This window comes from Astatotilapia calliptera, chromosome 10 (genome assembly GCF_964374335.1).
Source record: "Astatotilapia calliptera chromosome 10, fAstCal68.1, whole genome shotgun sequence".
In the NCBI taxonomy this organism is placed as follows: domain Eukaryota; kingdom Metazoa; phylum Chordata; class Actinopteri; order Cichliformes; family Cichlidae; genus Astatotilapia; species Astatotilapia calliptera.
Window position 1 is genome coordinate 2,418,722 of NC_137431.1, and position 6,000 is coordinate 2,424,721.

Genomic DNA, 6,000 nt, shown 5'->3' on the forward strand with positions numbered 1-6,000 from the left:
CCCAGGAAAGCCCCCGGACCAGACGTTGTCTCACCCTCCTGCCTCAAAACCTGTGCTGAACAGCTGGCTCCCATCTTTACTCGCATCTTCAACAGATCCCCATAACAGGACTGAATGACTACAGACCTGTCGCCTTGACGTCTGTGGTCATGAAATCCTTCGAACGACTGGTGTTAGCCCATCTGAAAGACATTACAGGCCACCAGCTGGACCCTCAACCGCCCGGGAACTTATGCCAGGGTCCCGTTTGTGGACTTTAGTTCGGCTTTTAACACCATTGTGCCTGAACTTCTCTCCTCCAAACTCTCCCAGCTCAGCGTGTCACCAGCTACCTGTCAGTGGATCACCAGCTTCCTGACAGACAGAAAGCAACAAGTGAGGCTGGGGGAGATCACCTCTGAAACCCGGTCCCTCAAGGATGTGTCCTCTCACCCCTACTGTTCTCCCTCTACACTAACGACTGCACCTCCAAGAACTCGGCTGTCAAACTCCTAAAGTTTGCAGATGACCCCACCGTCATCGGCCTCATTCAGGATGGTGATGAGTCTGCATACCGGCAGGAAGTTGAGCGGCTGGTACTCTGGTGCAGTCAGCACAATCTGGAGCTGAACACTCTTAAGACTGTAGAGATGACAGTGGACTTCAGGAGACATCCCTCAACTCTGCTCCCCCTCACCATATCAGACAGCCCTGTGTCGACTGTGAAGATCTTCAAGTTCCTGGGTACAACCATCTCCCAGGACCTGAAGTGGGAGACCAACATCAACTCCATCCTCAAAAAGACCCAGCAGAGGATGTACTTCCTGAGACAACTGTGGAAGTACAGTCTCCCACAGGAGCTGCTGATCCAGTTCTACACTGCGGTCATTGAGTCTGTCCTGTGCTCCTCCATCACAGTCTGGTATGGAGCAGCCACTAAACAGGACAGGAGCAGCCTGCAGCGGACTGTACGGGCAGCAGAAAGGATCATCGGCGCCCCCCTGCCCTCCATCCAGGATCTGTACCTCTCAAGAACCAGGAAACGGGCAGAGAAAATCATCACAGACCCCTCACACCCTGCACACAGACTTTTTGATCTGCTGCCCTCTGGCAGACGGTACAGAAGCCTGCAGACCAGGACCACCCGACACAGGAACAGTTTCTTTCCCCTCGCCATCTCCCTCCTAAACAGTTGACCTGTCACACTGCTCCCACTGCCAGACTGCAGCTGCACCTTATGTACATTGTGTAGTATTCATTCCACCTCATTGATTTCTGTATTTCATGTATACAAGTTTAGATTCGTTATTTATAGTTGGTTTACACAGCTTGTGTATGTATGTGTAATGTGTATATAGACACGTGTGTGTGTGTGTGTGTGTGTGTGTGTGTGTGTGTGTGTGTGTGTGTTACATTGCTGTGCTTGAGAGCCACCATACCGGAACCAAATTCCTTGTATGTGTCTGCACATATACTTGGCCAATAAACACGATTCTGATTCTGAACCTGAAGCCCTCAAAATGTATTTTGGATATTATTCCACCTAGCTTACTGAAAGAAGTTTTTGACACATGTTTGCTTTCTATTGTTAATAGCAGTCTGGGTCCGTCCCCTCTGATTTTAAACATGCTGTGGTGGAACCCATCCTTAAAATGCAGAATCTGGGCGCAACAATTTTATCAAATTACAGACCAATTTCTAAATTGCCCTTTTTGTCAAAAGTTCTGTAGAAAATCGTCCTTATCCAGCTCCAGGCCTTTTTAGATCAACACAACATTGGCGAAGTGTTCCAGTCTGGTTTTAAAACTCACCACAGCACTGAAACTGCTCTTTTACAGAGTTTTAATGAGCTTTTAACTTTTACTGACTCAGGAGACCCTGCCATCCTAATATTATTAGATCTCAGTGCTGCTTTTGATACAGTAGATCGCAGCCTTCTCATCTCTAGACTGGAACAACATATTGGAATAAAAGGGATTGTTTTGGAATGGTTTAAATCCTACCTATCTAATCGAACCTTCTCTGTTAAACTCAGAGACTCATTATACCCAAAGACCGTGCTTTCTTGTGGGCTCTAGCCTTGGCCCAGCCGGTTTTTCAATCTACATGCTTCCGATGGGCTCAATTTAAAAAAAATATGATATCTCGTTCCATTGCTACGCAGATGACTCAGATTTACGTTCCCCTGTGACGAAAATCTGTGAATCCTCTGAAGGGTCTGTTTGATTGTCTGGAAGACATTAAGGCATGGATGGTGCTACATTTTCTCAACCTAAATGAGCAGAAAACTGAGGTCATTGTTTTCGGTGCTTGTGACCATCTTGACCTTGGCCATCTAGAGATCTATAAAAAATCATCTGCAACAAATTTAGGAGTGATCTTTGACAGCAATTTGACAAACAGATAAATAACGTAATCAAGACTAGCTTGTTTCATCTTAAAGTTAAGCCTTTTCTCTGCTTCAGAGATTTTGAGAAAGCGATCCTTGCCCTCATCTCGTCTCGACTTCTGTGATAGCCTCTATTCTGGTATTACCGCTACATTAATTGGCCGACTGCAGCTATTCCAAAACGCTGCAGCGGGGCTCCTAACTGGGACGTGCAAGTGGGATCACATATCTCCCATACTTGCATCATTACATTGGCTGCCAGTCAGCTTTCCAATTGATTTAAACATTTTAACACTTGTTTTTAAGACGTTACATGGCCAAGCCCCTATATATCTTGCTGATCTTCTTCTTCGTCTTCTGCCTTGACTGTGTTATTGTACAGTACTTTGGTCAATAACTGTTGTTTTTAAAAGTGCTATATAAACTTGAAACTCTCTCCTGACTTCCTCCGGACATACTGACCAAAATTTCCACAACAGACCTCTTGCCACTGATTTTCAGTCCAGTTCTGTAATCTTGCATAACTCAGCTTTTTCTCGCTGTTTGATTCTTTAAGACTGAAACTTGCATTTCTGATGACGTGTCAGCAAACAGTAGATGGTGCAGTCAGGTGCATCTTTTTGCTAGAATGATTCACAGGTCTGTGTTAACTTGCTTAAGTTAACATAAAGTATACATTATTATTATTGTTGTTGTTGTTGTTATTAAAAAAAACAGCCAACTTCCAAAGAAAGATGTTAGAAAACCTGGAGAAAAACAAAGTCTGTCTCACTCCAAGCAAAACATTAAGAAATAAGAGTTGGCTGAAGACTTTTACACAATACTGCTATAAAACAAACAAAAAGAAAACAGTTGAGTGAAGTTTGACAGATAGTGCTGGAGACTGCTGGAATGTTGTAATAATCCTGCAAGAGTCACCTCTGACAAAGAGTTTGCACCATCTCCTGGCCAAAGAGACGGTATTACAACCGTCTCAAAACTGCTCTTCCTTGTTTTTTTGCATTAATGCCAGTAAAGCAGGTATAAAATGAAATAACTCTGCCTGTCTAACATAATATAATAACAAGGAAGTTAAAGGACAGAATAAACACAGTAGCACATATACTATATTATGTTGCACACCAAATGTGGCTCCTACGTGTTCCTCAGACTGCGCAGACATATACAGCCACCAAGCACGCTCTGTCTTAACGCTGTATACATTCAGTCCAGCTGAAGTTTGAGTGCGCCTGGCACCCCTCAGCACAGTCATCTGTGAAGCCACTTTACTGTCTAGTTAAGTCACTCACAGCTTTTATATATGCAATTGTGTGTGAGGGAGCATGTGAACGCTGCACTTGCTGTAGTGCAGCGTTCACATGCTCTGTCAGGAGTCACGAGTCACACCAGACCTAAGATCATCAGCGGTGCTTCTGCAGTTCAGACTCCATTTGTAATGAAACACGTCAGTGCATTGCAAAGGCAGAGTCAAGTAAGACTGATGTCATCAAGGAGCAAATCCTGACATGTCCCCAAGCTGCTCCATTAGCAAACAGGAGGGAGATGTGTTGACACAGTGGCAGTACGTGGGTTACTCTGTGGCGACATGGGCATGTTTTCTGTTTCACATATGCCCCCCCCCCCAGTGTGGACTTTAACCTTGCTGCATTCAGCGCCCTCAGTCTCATGTTTTCCAGGAAACTGCTTTTCCCTGACAGTATGCTTTTATCAGACAGATAATTTCACTACAACTCAGCTAAGTAATATAATAAACATATAAAAATGGTCTCCTCTGCATCTTTGAGTGGTTTCGTGACATTTTAGTGGTACATTCATCGCCTGGTTAACCATAAATCTTATTCGTCAGTGCTGAGCGAGCCCACATTTACCAGAGGCTACATCCACATGTTGCAGCTTGCCTCACTTCTCAAGAGACGTGATGGCTGAGCTTGTTCGGCGAGTTCTGTGAGGTTAGAATAAGGGGACAGATGGAAGAAAAAAAGTAGTGCGGGGGAGAAAACAGTCTTTAGCACACAGTGTGAGCGTCATGCTCTCAGCAGCCAGTCGTGCAGCAAATAACAGATGTTTGCCTGCTAACAGCCAACAGTTTAATAGACCTAGCAGAATAATTCTGCTTAAAAAAATGCTGTTCCCTTTGTAGTGTTTACAGTCTTTGTCCACTTTTTATTTGCCAGTGTGTGGATAAAGGGCTTGCATCACTTGCATCACAGTAAATGTTCTGTGCTTTATGAGGGCTTTGTTGCTGATCTGTTGATCAGACAGTGCAATGAGCTGTGACTCAGCCAATCCAAAAAGTCCCTGTCATCGTCAAACAAAGGAGCAGCCACACACCTGACAAGAAGGAAGTCTTGCAGTCTTTCAGGCACTCGCTGATCAAACGTACTAGTCTGTGCGGGCAGCTGTGATTCTGTAGACTTTCTGGGCTGCGTTAGTGGCATCTGGTATGTTTATGGAAATCTGTCAAAGTCATTTAATCACTTCAATGTTCTTAATCTTAATACATTTATAATAAAAGCCTAACACATAACCCTGTCACCCATGATGGCATCATTTTTACAACCCCAGTTCCAAGAAGGACGCTGAGTAAAACCCAAACAAAAACAGAACGGATGACAATCTGCAGGTTTATCAATTTTGAATTATCAGAAACAGAAAGGTGGCTGTAAAGGTAAGTGGTCCTAAAAAGCCACAGTAGGAGGAACATTTTGCAACTAATTAAGTGAACTGGCAGCAGGTCAGTAGGATGACTGAATCTCTCAGATGTTTGCTCAAAAGTAAAGATGTGCAGAAGCCTGAAAAAAACACCACTTCATTTACAAATTGTGGAACCGTTTCAGAAAAATGTATCTTAAAGCAAAATTGTAAAGATTATGTATATCTGATCATCTGCAGTACATAACATGATCAAAATGTCCTGGGAGTCTGGAGAAATGTCTGTGTGCAAGGGAAAGGCCAACAATCAATACTGGATGCCCGTGATGTTCGGCCCTCAGGTAGCACTGCTGTGGGAATCTCTGCACGGGCTCAGGAACATTTCAACAAAGCAGTGCCATTCACAGATGCAGGCTACAGCCAGCCTGCAAGGACATGTAAGGAAGAAGCCATATATGAACACGATGCAGAAATGCCACTCTGACTCAAAGCTCATTCAAACTGAAGTCTTTTGTGCTAAAAAAAAAAAGCCTTGTTCAAATGCCTGCATCTCTGACTGCATGGTGGTGCATTTGTGCTTATTGAATCAACGGTTTTCACATCCGGAAAGCCGCCATCAGCACTTTAAGGTCTATACAGGTGTAACATATACTCCCATCCAGGTGATGTTTTTTTATTTTTTATTTTTTGTACATATTTTAGGAGGACAGTGCTAAAAAGCTCGCTGCATCTTTTACAGCAGACTGTGTGCTGAACTGGCCTTCCTGCAATCCTTTGTTTGGGATGCTCCACGCTGTTTAACACAAACCTGTCCCAACTTTTTTGAGACACTTTGCTTCTATTTAATTCAAAATAAAATCATACATTTTCTCACTTTAAACTTTTGATATGTCTTCTATGTTCTGTTGTAAATAAAATAAAGTTTTATGGGGTTTGCACTTCATTGCATTCTGGTTTTATTTACGTTACACCTGCTACTC